Below are 20,318 nucleotides of genomic sequence, written 5' to 3'. Positions count from 1 at the left end.
TATGGGAAGCTTCACTACCAAGAGGAGATGTGCATATTATCAGCCGGTTCTGGGCGGATGTTTTTTCACAGAGTTATGGCCCTTTGAAATTTTCCATTAACATGTTTATATAGTGCAATTCTTGTCCAGGCTATTTTTCAGCAACTAATGACTGGAATTCAATGAAACTTTATGGGAAGCTTCACTACCAAAAGGAGATGTGCATATTATCAGCCGGTTATCGTCGGAAGATTTTTCACAGAGTTATGGCCCTTTGAATTTTTCCATTGTACATATAGTGCAATTCTTGTCCGGGCTATTTCTCATCAAATATTTTATTTTTTTTTGGAAGTTGTTTTTTTTTGGGGGGAAATTTTGGTCAGATTTTTTGGAAAAAACGTGTATTTTTGCGATTGGGAAGCAGCCGAAAATCGGCTGTAAATTTGAGCAAAAAAAATCACTGCACTTACAGACCAGTAAAGAGACATAAACAAATAAACATCATTATGAAGTATATAGTATGCTGAAATAAAACATTTATTGCTAATAGCCTATGTCAATTTAAAATGAATTGGCTTTGCAAACAGCAAATCATGAAAAACACAGTCCTATTTATATGCATAATAAAATAGTGTGAACTGCTTATTTAATAAATTAGAATGTATTTTACAATCACTGTAAGTTCTCTATGAGAAATAACATTTTATTTTTGCAAATTTATATTATATTTATTTTATAGAAATGCCATGAAAATGTATTTTTTTATTCTTGTTTATGTACCAGTAAAACACCAATTCATTACCGAGAAAGTAGTTGGAGCCTAGATGAACATACAGCTGCTGAACATCCATCTCCTGAAGGTCTCTCAACAATTCGTGGCAAAAACCTAAAAGATCTCCAGCAAATTGTGAACCTTTGTAAACATTTTGATTAAAACTTAATATTGCTAAACAATCATTAAATCTTAAGATTAAAGAAGAGTAGGACTTGAAAACTAAACGGATTTTCAAACATGAGCTGTCTCCGAAGGATGAGACATGCCCCCGAAGATGCTCTGATAATTGCTTTGATGGAAACATTATGTTAATACAGGATATTTTAGATTATTCGATGATTCAAGGGCCGTAACTCAGAAGTGTCTGGGTAAATTTGACTGATTATCAAACTTGACCTAGATGTTATTGCCTTTCACATTTTCATGACGCATAGTGAAATTACAATGACAATCGCAGGAGTTATTGGGTGGAAACGAGAAAAAACGCAGGAGTATCTGGGTCAATTTGGTCGTAAGCCATCATGGGGAACTTGGGGTGTGTGGGCATTTATTAGATGATCTTTCAAAAATAAGAATTTATTTTATATTTTTTTGGGGGGTAGGGGGAGGGGATTTGGGGTGGGGCATGGGGTAAGGTGGAGTCCATTGTGGTGTGTCAGGTAAGTATTGTTTTGTCAAAGTATGATCATAAATAAAAAAAGTTATGGCAATATTAGCATTTTTTTTTAATTTTACCATGAGAGTCAAGGTCATACAAATGTCAAGGTCAAATTCAACTTGCAAGGTACAGTACCCTCATGATAGGAAGAAAGTAATTGAAGTTTGAAAGCAATAGCTCTGATACTTTATAAGTAAAGTCGATATAAACATAATTTAACAAAATATTCAAAGTTACTAAGACAAAAAAGGGCCATTATTCTCTAAAAGTGCCAACAAGAGTTATGCAACTTGCCCTGTACAGTCCCCTTATGATAGTTAGCGAGTTTTATAAGTCTGAAAGCAATAGCTTTGATACTTATGAATAAAATGAACCTAAACACAAAACTGAACCAAATTTGCATTTTTCTAGGTATAAAAAGGGAACATAATTCTTACAAAATGCTTGTTACAGTTGTCTGCTCATGTTTATAGATTGCAATCATGTTGGTGAAGAAGTACTGTGAAACCATTATAATTCGTCAGACTTTAATTTTCGTCTTTTTCGTCCTTCAACCGATGGACCAATTCAAGATCCTAACGAACAATCATGTCCCATATTTGAAACAAATAAGACTGAATTACCGTAAGCATGAGGCATTTATATCCAGCGTAATCCACGCATACACACAGGGCTTGAAATTAACACTCGCACACTCGCAAAATGCGAGTAAAAAAAGATTGCAAGGTAAGTTATAAGCCACTAGTATTTTTTGCAAGTAAAGAAATAGTGGGAAAAAAACGAGTTATATTGCTAAATGCGTTCTACGGCATGCACGCTAAACCGTAGGTCAATTTTTTTAACGTCCAAATACCCATATGCGGAAGCGCGCACCTTGTTTGTAGACTGGTATACTTATAGTACAGATACCTGGATGGTATTAATACAAAGAACATTTAACAGTCGACTAGTCACACTCAAGTTAAATCGGGTTTTGACACAAAGGGGTGTACATTATACAGTGTACTGACAACTGACATTTCCTGTAAAACGCGAATGCAATAAGGCTGTATCGAATGCATCCACTTCGTTTAGGTAGAATAGTGTTGATTAGCGCTAATTGTTAACAATTTTCTTACCCATTGTGTGTATTGTGTGTTTCATTGGTGTTGCAGTTTATACAGCCAACACGCTGCGAATCCGGATTAAAGAAAATACTATTAAAAATATAAGGGACAGTTACTATCACCTGAAATAACAGACTTGTTAATTGGCATATGCAAAACAAGGCCCACCTCTTGCAAGTGACTACCAAGTGTCACCCCTCTTTCCTCAGCACGAATTTTTCGCAACTGCGTATTACATGTAATACAAACAAATCGGACGCTTTTTTTTTCAAAACCAGAAATGGATGAATTTAAGTGCTGACGAAATAGTCATTTTTTTTTAAAGGACAAAATTTCGTGCTGACGAAAATAAATGGTTTCACAGTATGCAAAATATAAAAGCAATATAACAATGTACATTAAGAATATTTGATATGGTACGCAAACTTTAACATAGATTTATCAATAATATGCATATTCTAATTGAAAACAAGAGATGTGTTTGTCAGAAACACAATGCCCCCTATTGCGCCGCTTTGAATGTATTTTTTTGACCTTTTACCTTGAAGGATGACCTTGACCTTTCACCACTCAAAATGTGCAGCTCCATGAGATACTCATGCATGCAAAATATCAAGTTGCTATGTTCAATATTTCCTAAAGTAATCGCAAAACTTAAACCAAGGTTAAAGTTTCGGGACACACACAATGAATGACAGACAGGCCAAAAAAATATATCCCCGATCTTTCGATCCGGGGGCATAAAAAGGGCCACAATTCTTACAAAATGCTTGTTACAGTTGTCTGTTATTGTTTATAGATTGGGGTCATGTTGGTAAAGAAGTATGCAAAATATGAAAGCAATATGTCAAGGGTAATAGGAAATATTTGAGGTGGTACTCAAACTTATACATTCCAACGCTCACGCACACGGGAACGCCGACACCAGGGTGAGTAGGCAGGGCCCTCAATCTATCAAATCTGCGGCAGTCCCCCACCTGAAAAGTATACTTTTTTCCCCTTTTTGGGGGAAAAATCCCCCCCCAAAAATTTTTTTTTTTTTTTTAAATAGAAAGATGTGTCTCATGATTATTATATCTCAATTCTATTTCAATTTAATCTTTTCAAACATACTTAATAGTGCAAACATGTAAAAATGAAATAATGAGAGAGTAAGTAAAAAAAATCCCCCAAAAAGGGAAATGCCGCGAAAATTCCCCCTCCTAAGGGCTGCGGACCCCTTCCCCCAAAGTAGTGTGAGGGCCCTGGTAGGATAGCTCCACTATTTATATATCATATATAATAGTCAAGCTAAAAACCCAATTTTACAATGATTCAAGGGCCATAACTCAAGAGTGTCTGGGTCAATTTGGCCCATTATCTAACTTGACCTAGATGTTATTGCCTTACACATTTTCATGAAGTTTGGTGAAGATCTGATGACAAATAATCCGGACGGACTGGCGGACGGACTATGACTTCAAATTTTTACAAGCATATTCGTTGAATTGATATCCCCCACCAAATTATTTTTGTGTTTATCCCTGGATATATATATGTTCGAACCCTATCAATTTCACTATACCGTAATTATTCTATGTTTTGGACACATTTTTTTTTCGATTTAGATACGAAAACTAGTAAAAAAATTACAGTTGTCCGAAAATTTAGAGAAAACAATTAATGTCCAAAAATGATAATTATGTTTAAATATATACAACAAATTAATGTACAATAATTGTATTGTGATAAACACTTCTCTTTCTGCTTCAAAAATAAATACAACTTCACAGCTCTGCTATTTCTTGCCTGAAATGATATAGAACAAACAAGTGCTGTCACCATAGGATGACTTATGCCCCCTATAAACTCTTGGTAGTTATGAGCTTTTTTCGAAACCAAAACGCAGATTTCGAAACCTAAACACTGACCCTAAGTTCAAGGTCACAGGATTCAAAATTTGTGTGCGTATGAAAAGGCCTTGTCCATATACACATGCATGCAAAATATTAAAATGCTATCTGAAGCGACATAGAAATCTAAACGCAAATTGTGACGTCCGGTCACTATATGCCCTCCTTCGGACGTCTTAGAATATCAAAATAAATCAGAAAGCCACATAAACTAGAGAGCCGACACCATGCTAAATCCGTGATAGATATTTTCTTGATACAACTTCTGACTTCTGACCAAGTTTGGTAAAGATCAGATGAAAACTACTTCAAATAGAGAGCGGACACCATGCTAAATCCTCGAAATGCACTTAGTGACCCTGTTACCTAGTTTTTGACCTGGCATGACCCATATTCGAACTTGACCTGTATATTGTCTAGATACAACTTCTGACCAAGTTTGGTAAAGATCGGATCAAAACTATTTGAATTAGAGAGCGGACACGAAAAGTGTGACAGACTGACAGACAGACTGACGGAAAAAGGGAAAACTATATACCCCCTTTTCTTCGAAAGGGGGAATAAAAATGAAAACATTCTGCTTCCGAGAAAGGACGACTCTGTTTAAAATGCTGTTGGGTGTATCCATTACATTCTACAGGTGTATACATGGCTATTAAACAATAATGCTAATGTAATGTTATTTTTGCCCTCAGTCATGCATCCGACCGGTTGTATTACCTCAATCCGGCTGTAAGAATCTATGATCGAAGTGTCACAAGATAGACAAAAACAGGGTCAAAGTATGTAGAATCGCACGGTTAAACACATTGTCTGAAACTTAAGAGACTTTAATAATGGACAAAAACCCTGTGCTGTATGTCTAAAGTTAACAGTCACAAACATAATTATTTTTGCTAAAAAAGAGGGTGTCCGAAAACTTAAGAGTAATTACGGTAATCCAGTATAATTATCATGTGTATATTCAAAAACAAAGTATGACAAATATTCATAAAAACAGACCTCTGCCATTTTAAGGAAGTGCATAAACAAAGTGAAATGTGGGATGGGGAATTCCATTAGACCATGAATGGATCAAGCTAAGTGATGTGCGAGCATCGAGCACTGTTCATATTAAGAAATAACGAGTGAATTTAAATTTAGATTGAATATAAAATTACGCGACAGTTTAAGTGATATACTTAGTATTGACAATAACAAGAGGGCCTGAAAGGCCCAAAGTCGCTCAGCTGAGATTCAAAGGAATGACCTCTTCTGTGCAGCCCAAGATGTAATAAGAACATATATTATTCTCACCAACTTTCATGACTAGTGAACATCCTGGCAGCCATATTTTTCAACAGACCAGAACCATTTTCATACACATCAAAGATATCATTTAAACAAAAATTCTGACCAAGTTTCATGAAGATTCATGAAGCCATATAAGGAAAAATGCCCAGCCCCCAGGTGACCATGTTTTTCAAGCAACTGGAACCATTTTCGAACTTATCTAAGATATCATTGGGACAAATCTTCTGACCAAGTTTCATAATGATCTGACAATAAAAGTGGCTTCTATTGCCATGCCCCCTTGGCGGCTATGTTTTTCCACCAACTGGAACCATTTTCGAACTCATTTGGACAAATCTTCTAAACAAGTTTCATGATGATCAGACAATAAATGTGGCCTCTAGAGTGTTAACAAGCTTTTACTAAAGCCATATATATAGCCATGTAAGGAAAAAAGCCCCGCTCCCTGGTGGCCATGTTTTTATAGCAACCAAAACCATTTTCGAACTATTCCAAGATATCATCGGGACAAATCTTCTGACCAAGTTTCATGAAGATCAGACAATAAATGTGACCACTAGAGTGTTAACAAGGTTTTACTATAGCCATATAAGGAAAATTGCCATGCCCCCTTGGTGGCCATGTTTTTCCACTAACTTGAACGATTTTCAAACTCATCCAAGATATCACAGAGCCTCAGATAAGGGTCGTATTTTCGTAATTACGAATTATTTTCAAGTCTGTTACGTATTTATTTTAGAATCTTGACGTACCATTATGAATTACAATATCAAGTTACGAATATATTATTTTTGCATCGGTTTGTATCTATTTTGATTGAGTTCTTTTCGCGCATGAAAGATCTTTTCGGTGCTTATATAGAATGGTTATCGGGTTTGTTTAACAAATCGCATTTTTTCCAATAAAAGCGGCGTGTACAGTCTATCTGTCAAAAAACAATGGCGGTTCCAGAGAGCGTCCTAAAAAACTGAAAAGCGTGCAAAGCCACGCTTTTAACATATTGTTCGCAAAGTGAGCCGAAGTTGAGTGTTAAGAAAGATATTATAGTAAAGATCTTATACGATGTTGTATGTTCAGTTGCCAACAAAGTTGGAAAAGCTAAAAAAAAAATACGACGGGTCCAAACTTAAACAAAACAAAACATTGAACGAGTGGAAGGGACAATTCACGTGGCTAATCGTTGAACAGATTGAAGGGGAGACCCGTTTTAATTGTGAAAAATGTAAAAATTCATCGAAGGCATGCGATCTAAGCACAGTTTGGGCATATGAAGGTATTTGAAAAGTAAAATTGTATGATACTGAATAGACACTATTGAACTCGTATAAATAAAGTTGTAAAGTTGCTAGTATGTTTATTATGATTTGTTGCATGAAAATAACCATTATTATTTATTTTTTGGGCATTTAGAAAAGTTAAGAATTATTTTCCAAACTAAGTTGAAACGTTAAGAATAAAATTTCAGAGTTCTTTTTTAAAATCTGGTAGTACGTTAAGAATTTCACAAAACCTTGTCTGGAGCTCTGTATCATTTTCAAAAAGTCTTCTGCCTCTAGAATATTAACAAGGTTTTACTATAGCCATAGAAGGAAAAATGCTCTGCCCCCTGGCAGCCATGTTTTTCAACCAAACGGCATCAGGTTTGAACTCGTCAAAGATATAATGGGGTGAATTTTCTAACTATGTTTCATGAAGATCGGACAATAAATGTGGCTTCTAGAGTGTTTACAAGATTTTACTACAGCAATATAAAGCCATATTAGGAAAAATGCCCGCCCTTGGCAGCCATGTTTTTCAAACAAACGTAACCATTTTCAAACTCATCCAAGATATCATTGAGACCAATCTTCTGACCAAATTTCATGATGATCAGACAATAAATGTGGCTTCTAAAGTGTTAACAAGGTTTTACTAAACTTGAATTCAGCGGTCAGTCAAGGGAAATGATCAAAGTGACCGTTGTCCACAGGTGACCGTTGAATTCGGATCACAATTTTAAGAAGGTTGGTCAGTTGGTAGTATTACTACGTCGTTACCCCACCCAGTTGTTTGCATACAGTGTAAAACTAATGCTCATTGCATTAACAAATCATAATAACAGCATTAACTTACGCCTGTACATTGAATAATAGAGAATAATTTTAGATTGATTTAATTTCATATTGTTAAATTAAAAAATGACTTTATCAATGCTGGTATAATTGTTTACTCATGCATCTCATTCATTCAGTAAATAAAGCTTGTCAAGTTCCGTTGACGTTACGTCGGTAAAAGTCTAAAAAGCGGATTCGGTGTCATAAACCGATAGTACGGTGTAATTGTACCGTTCTAATTCAAAGAAATAGCGGTCATTTAATTTAGCGATAATTACTTTCAACAAGTCATAAACTCTGATATATTTTCTTTTAAAGATACCATCACAATTTTCCCCGGAAAAGAAACCTTCTCAACACCTTATAATTTGTTTACTCGCAGCGGGCCGCTTTTATAATATCATAGACAATTACCGCTTTCAGACGCTTTAAACGCAAAATAGACGGACAAATAATGTGCTGTGTTTTTAATTTTCGCGACTCGAGACGACTGACGCGTGACTGTTGATTTCAGGTCAAACATGATTTTCGAAATGGAATATAGTGGCCGTTGGCCGTTATGGTCGGGTGGCCGTTAAATTCAAGTGTAATATAGAGTGTTGGGGGGGGGGATTCCAGACTGACCGTTGTCTGCAGGTGACCGGTAAATTCAGGTGGCCGTTAGGTCAGTTTCGACTGTATATAACCATATAAGATAAAATGCCCCGCCCCCTGGAGGCCATGTTTTTAAAGCAACCAAAACCATTTTCGAACTAATCCAAGATGTCATTGTGACAAATTTTCTGACCAAGTTTCATGAAAATCAGACAATAAATGTGGCCTCTAGAGTGTTAAAGGGATCTTTTCACACTTTGGTAAATTGACAAAATTGAAAAAAGTTGTTTCAGATTTGCAAATTTTTGTTTTAGTTATGATATTTGTGAGGAAACAGTAATACTGAACATTAACCATGGTCTAATATAGCCATTATATGCATCTTTTGACGATTTTAAAACCTAAAAATTATAAAGCGTTGCAACGCGAAACGATTGAATAATTTGGAGAGTTCTGTTTTTGTCGTTAAATTTTGTGAAACTACGAAGATTGCTTATATAAGGTATAAAAAACGTCTGATATGTGTACTTGGCGGAATAGCTCAGTAGGCTAAAGCGTTTTTACTTCAGGACTCTGGCAGGACTCCAGGGGTCACTGGTTCGAAACCTGGTCCGGGCAATGTTCTTTTCCTTTTTTTAATTTTATTCTTGATTTTTTACTGGAGCTTTTACGATCCAATGTTTACATTTATCGATATAAAGCATTTAATGAATAAGTTAAAAAATGCCAAAATCTGTGAAAAGGCCCCTTTAACAAGGTTTAACTATAGCCATATAAGGAAAATGCCCCAACTCCTAAATGCCATGTTTTTCAACCAACCGGCACCATTTTTAAGCTCGTCAAAGATATTATTGGGATGAATCTTCTGACCATGTTTCATGAAGATCAGACAATGAATGTGGCCTCTAGAGTGTTACTATATTTTACTATAGCCATGTAAGGATAAAACCCCGCCCCTTGGCAGCCATGTTTTTCAAGCAAACGTACCGTAAAAGGTTGTGTTTAAGGCGCACATTTTTACCCCCAAATTTAATTTTAATAACTTGATGCGTGTTATGCACAACTACAGCCATGCCAAGACATTTTTTCACTGTCAGTTACCCAATTGCGGTATTTCACATCATTCTGTTCCCCGGTGTTTTAACTGTAACTATGTTAATAATTGTGTTATATTTACAATCTGAATAAGATGGACAAACATTATAAAGTTAACATTAATATTTTCTATCTTTTTCAGGTACATACAGAGCATTGAAATCAAATGAATTTGAAGAGGAAAATGAAAAACAAAGAAGCCATTTTTATTTAAACTTTATTGTTTTTTCCCAAAATATTATATCCAACTGTACTAGGGTTACACAACTTATTAAGAGGCACTTGTCGATTTACAATAGTATGCCGGCAAGGTCTTTCCGGATACATTTATTATTATTTTTCTTGCTTTTCAAAAGTGTTAATAAAATTGATGTTGTGTTTGTTTACACGTTTTCATACGTCTTGTCAAGATTGGGGTTGTGATTATCGAGAAATTTGCGTCACCTGTCAAATTTTGTGTAGCTGGGCTATTATCAAAACATGCAAACCATCAAACGACTTCAAACCTCCATTGTTTGTTTAACGCCGGTAATGTCAGTAATGGTGTTGAGAAGTTTGAGTTGTCAAAGTCTCCTGTCAATTATAGACGCTCCAAAAGAAAGTGTGAGATGGGAAATGTAAATAAAATGCGCGGTTGTGAATAAGTCATGTGTGAATAACCCCGTGCCAATACCAATAAAAAATTTCAGTGTCTTAGTTATACTAAGCACACTCATTGGTCCGCAATGTGTACTCCTCCATGATAAAATCGTGGACAGTTACTTTGGAGACTTATGATGAAAACCTCGATGGTATCCTCGTGGAAATTGTGCATTTCATGCATAATTCATTTAAATCGAAACATTTACACGTAATATTATAATTTAAAAAAAACACACACAAACAAGTTGTATCTTTATCGTTATCGTCTTTAAGATAATTAATTATTGAAAAATCAAATAACACATGAGATTGGCAATATACATTAAACAATTTTCAGTGAGCCTATGGTACGGAAATTTTGCCTTCCCGATATTTTTTCGAAAAGTTGATGCGCGCTATACATAAATGCGCTTTATACACAGCGTTTTACGGTAACCATTTTCGAACTCATCCAAGAAATCATTGAGACCAATCTTCTGACCAAACTTCACGAAGATTGGAAATAAATGTGGCCTCTAGAGTGTAAACAATGCAAATGTTGACGCCGCACAACGCATGACGGACAAAAGACGATCACAAAAGCTCACCATGAGCACATTGTGCTCAGGTGAGCTAAAAACGGTCTTTATGTAAATCTTTAATAAGAGTACCAATTAAAAACTCAACAATTCCTTTTTATTATTAAATATGCTTGTTTTCATATATCATTTAAGGCCCTAAAAGCATTCAGGATATAATTTTGTAAAACCATGTTCTCTGCAATGCAAAGTATTTTTTTAAACATGAGATATAAAAAATTTTTTTGTTAATTTGTCCAGCCTATGCCAGCCGGCTGTGCTCTAACTGCCTATGGAAAATCTTGATATATATATTATATATATATACCTGTTGTGACCCTTGAGATCCTTATGAAATGTTCATAATTCATTAATATTAACTGTATTTTTAAAAAGTAGTATTACCAGAAAATCGGGTTCAAAAGTAATTTCTTTCAAGACAGGATGGTTGGTGGGAAACGTCTTCAGGTGAAACTGAAAAACATCTGAAACAAAAAGAAAGTCTTGTATAATTTGAAGCACTATTAATTTTTTACATCTTAATACGATTGTGTTTTGACAGCCATAGTTATGCTGAGCACTAAAAACTAAAAGTAGGTCGACAAACAACAAAATGAAATCCAATGATTGCATCACCAAATCTTCTACATATCCTATAAATAAAATAAATATTTATATATAGACGGTTTGATACATGACACAACATCATGGGTGTCAAATGTCCCAAATTTGAAATCCGAATAATAAAGTCGGGAGTCTGAGGCCGTTGGTCCCTTACAGGTAGAGCCCCCGAGCCATAGTTTATTGTTCTTTTTATAGTCTTTTAGTTTCTATTTCTGGTGAGTAAAATGCAAAATATTATTATCAAGACCACCAGCAACACTCAATGTGTAATTGCCATTTTACATAAATGTTATAAAAAACATTGATAATAAATGCTAATCAACTAACCATACCATATCCGAAAACAACTGTCCAAAAATATATCCAGATACGTCTTTTGCAAAATGAAATAATATATGCATTTAGTTTGTCAGCAGAAAATGGAAATTTAAAGATGGGGGACATATGCAACATTTCGTAGTATGTAAGATTTTCGGAAAGTAGCCAAGAGGTTTGGTCAGTTACGTTTCATGTCTGTGTCAGCGGCATACCAATCAGACAATAACTAGTGACCTGAAAATTAATAGGGGTCATCTGTGAGTCATGATCAATGTACCTATGAAGTTTCATGATCCTAGGCATAAGCGTTCTTGAGTTATCATCCAGAAACCATTTTACTATTTCGGGTCACTGTGACCTTGACCTTTGACCTAGTGACCTTAAAATGGATAGGGTTCATCTGCGAGTCATGATCAATCTACCTATCAAGTTTCATGATCCTAGGCCTAAGCGTTCTTGAGTTATCATCCGGAAACCATTTTACTATTTTGGGTCACCGTGACCTTGACCTTTGACCTAGTGACCTCAAAATGAATAGGGGTTATCTGCGAGTCATGATCAATGTACCTATGAAGTTTCATGATCCTAGGCCCATGCGTTCTTGAGTTATCCTCCAGAAACCACCTGGTGGACGGACCGACCGACAGACCGACCCACCGACATGTGCAAAGCAATATACCCCCTCTTCTTCAAAGGGGGGCATAATAAAAAGACCTGGAAAAATCAATACCAAACGCACTTTTCCGGCATGTCCAGGAAGCTTTTACAATATTTGTTCTCACCCCCTTAAAATAAACCATTGGATTTACACTGATCTAAAAATCAATCCTGAACTCAAATTGGGATTTCCAAATAATCCAGACAATTGACACCCTTGCAACATGCATGGGTTGCTAAGTTACTAAATGTCCTGCATATAACAAATTCAGAATTTTTTTACCATCCAACTCACACAAATAGCAATTGCAAGATGATGTCCATTACAAACCTGTTTGTTATCATTCTGACGCAGGGCTTACTCTGCCATTCGCCAAATTAGCCAATGGCTACTAATAAGGAAATTTGGCTACAAAAAAATCATTTGGCTGCAAGGTTTTCTGCATCACCCATAAAATATCCAAAATAATAAGAATTAAGACATAAAAAGGTAAATTTGGCTACAGAAAATTTTGAGCCAGAGGGAGCCCTGTGACATTTTTGTACTTCCATAGTATTGCAAATGTTAATGTGATTAAAGTACGCACACATTATTATAGAACATTATATTGCTTGCCGTGAACCATTCGCCCAGAGTAATAATCCAACAGATTCAGCACATTGTTTCTTGTTAACGTAACTATCAAAGATGGCTGTCCAATTGGCGTTGTTAACTTGTTTGTATGCCAATACATAGAGCTTGAACATTCTTTTTCAATATGTGGTTATGGACAACTGTAAACATAACTTCATGTATTTTAAGGGGCCTTCGCATGTTTTGGTAAATTGACAAAATAAAAAAAATGTTTCAGACTCGCACATGTTTGTTGCAGTTGATATTTGTGAGAAAACAGTAATACTTAACATTAACAACCTGAAAATGATAAAGCGTTGCAAAGCGAAACAATTGAATAATTTGGAGTACTGTTGTTGTAGTTTATTTTGTGACACTACGAGATTATAGAAAGTATTAAATATTGTATGAGCACGGATGGCCGAGTGGTCTGAGCGTTATACTTTTACTCAAGAGGTCAGTGGTTCGAGCCCAGATGAGGATTACTTTTTTTTCTTCTTTTTTACTTGAGCTTTTTAGTTTTAACGTTTACATTTATAAATATAACACATTTAATGACAAACTTCAATAAAAGCCAAAATCTGTTAAAAGGTCCCTTAAATACCAAGATGAGGATCAAGGAACCTGAAACATTTTATTTGTATTTCAGATATATACATGGTTGCTTATTGGAAACAAAATGTTTGCTTGATTCTTTAATGACTTACAAAAATGTTTATCAAATCAAGTAGGTTCATCTTTTCTTCGCCTGTTGTCCCATCTGGGACCAGGGGTTTTTTTTACTAAGAAAGTGACGCCGATATTCGGCGTCTTCCCCTACCAGAATTTTTCCCCTAAAAATACCATTTCCCCTCCAAAAATATAATTTTTCACCAAAATATAATATTTTACCCTCGAAGAAATTTTTTTTTCTTTTGGGAAGTCGACGCTTATCCAATTTGTACCATGTACAACGATCTCTCTCTCTCTCTCCCGACGAACACTCAAATCTGGGAATCCCAGTGATTCTATATATAGCTCTTAAATTACGTCATGGAAACCGGGCAACTAATCGTATTAATCATGTGACTATTTTACTGGATTCCGGTCTTGCGCGAGAAGGGTGTTTCGTCAATTAATTACCGGAAACCAGTCGAATTTTCATCCGGGTTATGTGAAAGCCAAGATATAAACGTTAAAACAGAAAAATCTCACAATTGGCGTTCATACACGAACAAAATAAAACTTTCGGACTCGGAAAATATTAATTGCGTTGACGTATTTTTTAAGAATGAATCATCAAAAACCGTCGAAACCCAGCAGGATTCGGAGGTACATGTAATCAACATCGATTAATACTGTCGGATTATTGTGAAAGTGAAAGTAGACAATCGGCAGCTGCCGCACCTTTCCCTTCCAATACTGTAGCAGATCTAGATCGTCAACCCATTCATCATGAAATTGAAATCACAATATTGACATCGTTCCCCGGCCCAAGTTGAAAACATTTCCCATTATTAGATCTACCCCTGCAACTTTATTTAGGACTTTGACTTTAATATCATACTTGTTCATGTGTTTAAGAACAAAAAGGTCAGAGACATGACTCTTTTTCTAAAAAAAAACCTGAAGTCTGTAGGTCAGTTATAGACATTGAAATGAACAGTTTTTATTTTTTCCCCAAATATGTCTCTTTCGCGCTCGATTTTCCCCTTTTACCCAGCGTCCAGCGTCTTCCCCTTTTTCTAAAAAAAAACCCTGGGGACATAGGCCGCCAACCAGATTCCTCCAGGCGTGTCTGTTATGGGCAAGTCTCTTAAGCTACCCCCATTTTTGGCCCATCTTGCTTAGAATCTGCGTCCAGGTCACAGCGCCTACTGTATTTGAAATCGAGTAGGTTGGATTCCATTAAATGTGATTTTACACACCATAATGAAAGACAAAATTACAGGTTTATTTCCATTCTATTAAAAATAACATCAATTTAAATTAAAACCAGCAAATATATGAATTTATTGCCTAGACCGGTGTATTTAATATAATGAAGGGCTGTAAAATTCTTACTGATATATGAGACCATATTTACTTTTTGTTAATATGTAGTCACTTGCTCAATAACACATTTTAGCATGGGCTATTTTTAAGTTGCATACATAAGAAAACATTGCAAAAAAAACACAAGAGGAGCATGTATCCGAAAGTAAATTACGTCCGAAATAAGGAAAGTTAAGCATGTACGAAATTCGCCAAAACATCGATTAACTATGGTTTAAACAGAATCAAATGTAAAATGTGAATGATACATTAAACATTATCTAACAAAAGCATGCAGCTTTACCCAAAAACAACAACAAGTCAACAATCGGCAATATGTTATCGATTGGTGAAGGCAAGAAGAGTATTTTCCAGGGGAAACAACTAAAAAAGTAATGCAAACGGCATGGGCATATTCAAATGGCTCACGCACAAACGTTTATAATATAACAACAAGACATGACTAAGCTATAGATTGCGAAAGATTTTTTCGGCGTAAGCTGAATAAGCCAGCTTTTCACCCTGACTTGACCTTTGTAAGTGTCCAATAATACTCAAATAAAATTTCCCGCGGCTAGGTACGAATGAATACACTTCATTTATTCCATTGGCTGATTTGAGTATAACACCAGAACATTGGAAACATATCCGCGTCTTTGTAACACTGTTTTACTGCATGAAACAATTTTATCTGTAATGAAAAGGCCCAATAGATAGAACAGTTTTACAATCAATTTTCGACATAAATACAGTTTGTGCGTTCACCTTTTATTTTCAGAGAATTACCAGCGCAAAAGCGTTTAACTAAAGGCTATGTTGTCATATTTAGTACTTACTTGCATTGCATTTCAACCCGCGAGGTTTCGGGTCAATACGCGGTCATTTTGTGAAAGTCAGAGTTTATATACAGTTCATCACCGGAGTTCGCAAAAGGGGTTGCGATCATTGTGTCTTACTGACAATAACGTACTGACTGTAATGCATTGCATTCCAATCCGCAAGGTATCAAGGTCAGTTTGCGGTCAGTTGCAGAAATCTTTATATAAACGCCGTCTCGTAAACTTTGTGCACTTGAAGTCTGTTTTGATCAGAAAGATACTAAATAAAGATATTCGGCGATATTATTGTGGTATGTCAATCATCGATTTTTAATATGGTTTCAAAATTTGCATGATAAGGACCAATTTTGATAAAATTAATTAGAAATATTTATCCATTTAGACCAGTTTATTAAGCATGACCACAATAATTCGCTATACTATTATTATGCAATTAAATAAGATTCGAGTATTGCCGGCTGACCTATATGCACTCGTTTATTTTCATGTTTCTTGTGTTTTTCTATTCTGTAAATATAGATATCTGAGTAATCACATAAAGCAAAATAAGCCACGAAATCTGGCGCAACACCCCGTAATTGATTTGCTTATGATGTAGCTAACAACTGCGCAGAAAAAAGGCATCCGCTACTTTTTATCTCATAGAGATAACTTTTGATCGTTCATAAACATCGACCACAATCAACACCGTATATCTTTTTTAAAGATATTTCTTGTTAATATTACTCAAAGATTCCTTTACTAAAGTCTAGATATACATTATTAATATGAAAGTCATGATCAATAAACTTTGACCTACTTACTCAAACTTAGCGATTCAATGGTCATAACAACCTCGAAATAGCTTTTTCTTTGTGTCAACAAGTCAATACAATTGTTGAGTTTTTTTGACGTAATAATGATAATACTATCCAAAGTCTCTACCTAGAATATTCATCATATTAAAATATCCAATAAATGTAGCACATTCTTTTCACGCAAACAATTCAAAATGGCTAACAAGCGCTTATGCTCGGGCATGCGCATTGCAAGCCTATTTGGTTTGGTCCCGCCTTTTTCTCCATATATGGTCATTTGAGTTTGTGGACGGCCGTGGACCATCCACCTACAGCAGTAGCCATGTATTTTTTAAGGTAAATTGACGAAACGTAAACTTTTGCTGATAGAATAATTCAATGATGTACATTTTATAGCATTGATGAACGCAAAAAGAGATTAAAATAATATAAAATGTTGAGGCCTTAACTTGTGGCCACAACTCATAGCATGTTCCTACAACTTATTTAGTTGAGGTCTCAACATAATAAGTTGTTCCTTTAACTTAATAACTTCTGGCCGCAAGTTACTAAGCTGAGGCCACAACTTAATTAGTTGTGGAAACAACTTACTAAGTTTGGACCACAACATAGTTTAACCAATTAGATAAGTCGTTTCATCTTTACCGTTTTATTACTGTTAGTACCCTTATATTCAAACTATTGTGTGTTCGGTTTCAAGAGCCGGTTTGAGCACTATCCCTGTAAGCTATGGATCCCGGGATTGAGCCCCTGTCTGAGCACTTGCCTTGTTAGCGACTGGGTTCAGGGTTTCATCCCCGGTCTGAGCACTAGCAACGTAAGCGTCGGATTCCGGTTTCGAGTCCCGAAGCACTCGCTTCATAAGAGATTTCATATTGATTTCATTTGATAAGCCCAATTTCTTTTGTTGTACGTTATGTTTTGATTTGTGTCATTTAACAGTAATACATATGCTATTTTTATGATAATATCAATTTACACCAAAATTTTAATATGTGTAATTTGCGTATTACATATAAGGGGTGTCGGGGTTTTTAAATAAAGTTACACCCAAGTATTTGAATGATGTAACGACTTCTAACGTTTCACCATATAGAATAAAGCTGAAACTTGTTTGTCGATTACTTTTTCGAAAATAACAACTGTTGTTTTGCTATTATTGATTTTCAATATACATCTATTACAATTGTTTTCAATGTCATTTTAGATTAGTTGGGCTGATGTGGGCTGAAAGTTGAAAATAGGACTTGACCATCGGCATAAGATAATAACAAGAATTGTATATCGTTGATCGATATGATTCCTTCAATATTAGAATTAATATTTTCAATAGTTTCAATTATGTAATTAACGAACATCATGAATAGGATGCTTGAGCACGGGTCGCCTTGTTTAACACCAGAGTATGAATTGATGTTTTCAGATATTTGATTGTTTAGCCTAACCGCTGATTTCAATGATGTATATATGGCTTTGAGTGCGGAAGCCATTTTAGATCTTAATTGTGCGATAATTAAATTTAACCATCGTAAAGAACGATTTATACTGTCATAACATTGAGCATAATCAATAAAAATGCAAGATAATTGTTACCGGAGTTTAAGATTGAAAGTCAGATACAATTTTATTTTCATCACACCATTTGGTCAGTAGCTTTAAGAGAACCTTATAATATATCTTTGATAAAAGAATATTATTTAATGTTATTCCGCAATAATTGTTTGCGTCGCTCAGGTCTCCGCCTTTAAATATTGGTTTGATGTAACCCATTGCCAAGGTATCAGGATATTTTGCGGCATCAAAAATGTTACTGAATATAGTTGTGAGACACGGTTTAATAGAATTATGTGCTATTTTAATTATTTCATCTGAAATATTATCGGGTCCACTAGATTTGCCATTATTTGTTTGAAAACTGCCTGATATATTTCCGACTCTGAAATTGGTGAATCAAGATGTTCATTTTCGGTTTGGGTCTATTTAATTTTTGTTCATTTATGTCATTATCTATATTATCACATGGATCGTTCCCGATTAAGACATTTACATCATTAAAGATTTCGTTAATGTGCGCTTGATCTGTATTTATATATAAGGTTTATAGATTTTTTTAAATGTTTTCCAAAACGTTTTTAGTTGTGTTTTTGCAATGTTACATAACCGTGCGCTTTCATTAATCTTAAGTCTATATTTTGCTTGTCTTTGAATAGCGTTATATTTTGTTCTATTATGCACAAATTGTTGTCTGTTTGAGTTGGACTTATTCTTATTAAAAAAAATTTTTTGCGTTTCGGAAGTTGCATTTTGCAGTTGAGTAAGTATTATCAAACCGTTATGGCGCTTTGTGGAGCGATTTTTTATTGTTATAAATTGTTAATTCTTTTCCAAATATCTTAATGCTATTTTCGTGTAAATATTGTGTTAGAATGTTAGTTTGGTACTTTACATTAATTTCAGTAAAACTAATGATTGATAATTGTATATTTTCATCTATTAATAAATTAAATTCTTGTGATTTGTTACTATCAAATATTATTTTTATTTCTTGTTGTTTTGTTTCTTTTTGTTTTTGGAAGTTAATATTGTTTTCTATTAGCAACTAAAATAAAGCCCAGCATGATCAGAGAATTCGGTCAAATCAAGTGTTTCAAATTCATAAATGACATTCCAATGGTATGTGTCATGATGTAAATAATCGGTTACGCTAAGAGGTGAAAGTGTACCTGCTTTATCTCCAGGCATACGGTCGTTAGCTATGATATGGTTATTTGATTTGCACAAAAGGGATGAATGCTCGGCCTTGACAGTCAGTCGTATGATCTTCGTTCATTCGCTTCGGAATGTGTCCAAAATTTAGTTCATTTGCATTTGTATTAACGTTGACATAATCATCTAAATGTTTATTGTATTCTAATATATCTGATAATAAGCCAGTTCTTGAATTTGAATCTCCTACAATAAGGTGCAATATTGTTCTATGAAATTCTCAATTTATTCGAAAAAATCAAAATCTACATCTCTCAAGACTTTTTGATTCGATGGTGGAATGTACACATTTTAAATAAAATTTAACATTCTTCTCTCTAATTTGTACCATATTTTGCCAAAATCATTGACTTTTACTATTGATATATTAACTTTTATAGAGGTACAAAAAAAAAAAAAAGAAATAACTCCGGCTTGTCGGCCTTTTTTAGCGCAAAAAGTTCATAAACATGTGTGCTTTAAAAGTTTTGGTTGCTTAAATTTTGCACTCTTTTTTGTTGGTCCATGTTCCACTTAATACAATAATATCATATTGATTAATATATTCCAGAAAGTCAATATCATTTAGTTTTTACAAAAGTCCATTTACCTTCCACGAATTTTTTTAAACTTCTAATTTTCCTAATTATTTAGTTCTATATTTAAATACTGGTATTTGTTTTTTTAATTTAAAGCGGATATGCACGATTTTTTTAGCTCATCTATTTTTTGAAAAAAAATTATGAGCTATTGTCATCACCTTGGCGTCGGCGTTGGCGTTGGCGTTGGCGTTGGCGTTGGCGTTGGCGTCGGCGTCCGGTTAAGTTTTGCGTTTAGGTCCACTTTTCTCAGAAAGTATCAATGCTATTGCATTCAAACTTGGTACACTTACTTACTATCATGAGGGGACTAGGCAGGCAAAGTTAGATAACTCTGGCGTGCATTTTGACAGAATTATGTGCCCTTTTTGTACTTAAAAAATTGCAAATTTTGGTTAAGTTTTGCGTTTAGTTCCACTTTTCTCAGTA

At 34.8% G+C, this 20,318-nt stretch overlaps 1 long non-coding RNA gene across 1 annotated transcript; it reads right to left on the bottom strand.

The window, feature by feature from the left end:
- Nucleotides 1-767: 767 nt before the first annotated feature.
- LOC127844349 (uncharacterized) lies at nucleotides 768-13,663 on the bottom strand. The gene is made up of 3 exons (XR_008032684.1): nucleotides 13,604-13,663; nucleotides 11,090-11,169; nucleotides 768-865 (listed from the first exon to the last, which is right to left on the bottom strand). It is a non-coding gene; the product is annotated as an uncharacterized LOC127844349 (long non-coding RNA).
- Nucleotides 13,664-20,318: the final 6,655 nt, after the last annotated feature.

This window comes from Dreissena polymorpha, chromosome 9 (assembly GCF_020536995.1).
Source record: "Dreissena polymorpha isolate Duluth1 chromosome 9, UMN_Dpol_1.0, whole genome shotgun sequence".
Lineage (NCBI taxonomy): Eukaryota > Metazoa > Mollusca > Bivalvia > Myida > Dreissenidae > Dreissena > Dreissena polymorpha.
The sequence above is the reverse complement of the archived record's forward strand: the minus strand, read 5'-3'. Positions and strand labels throughout refer to the sequence as shown.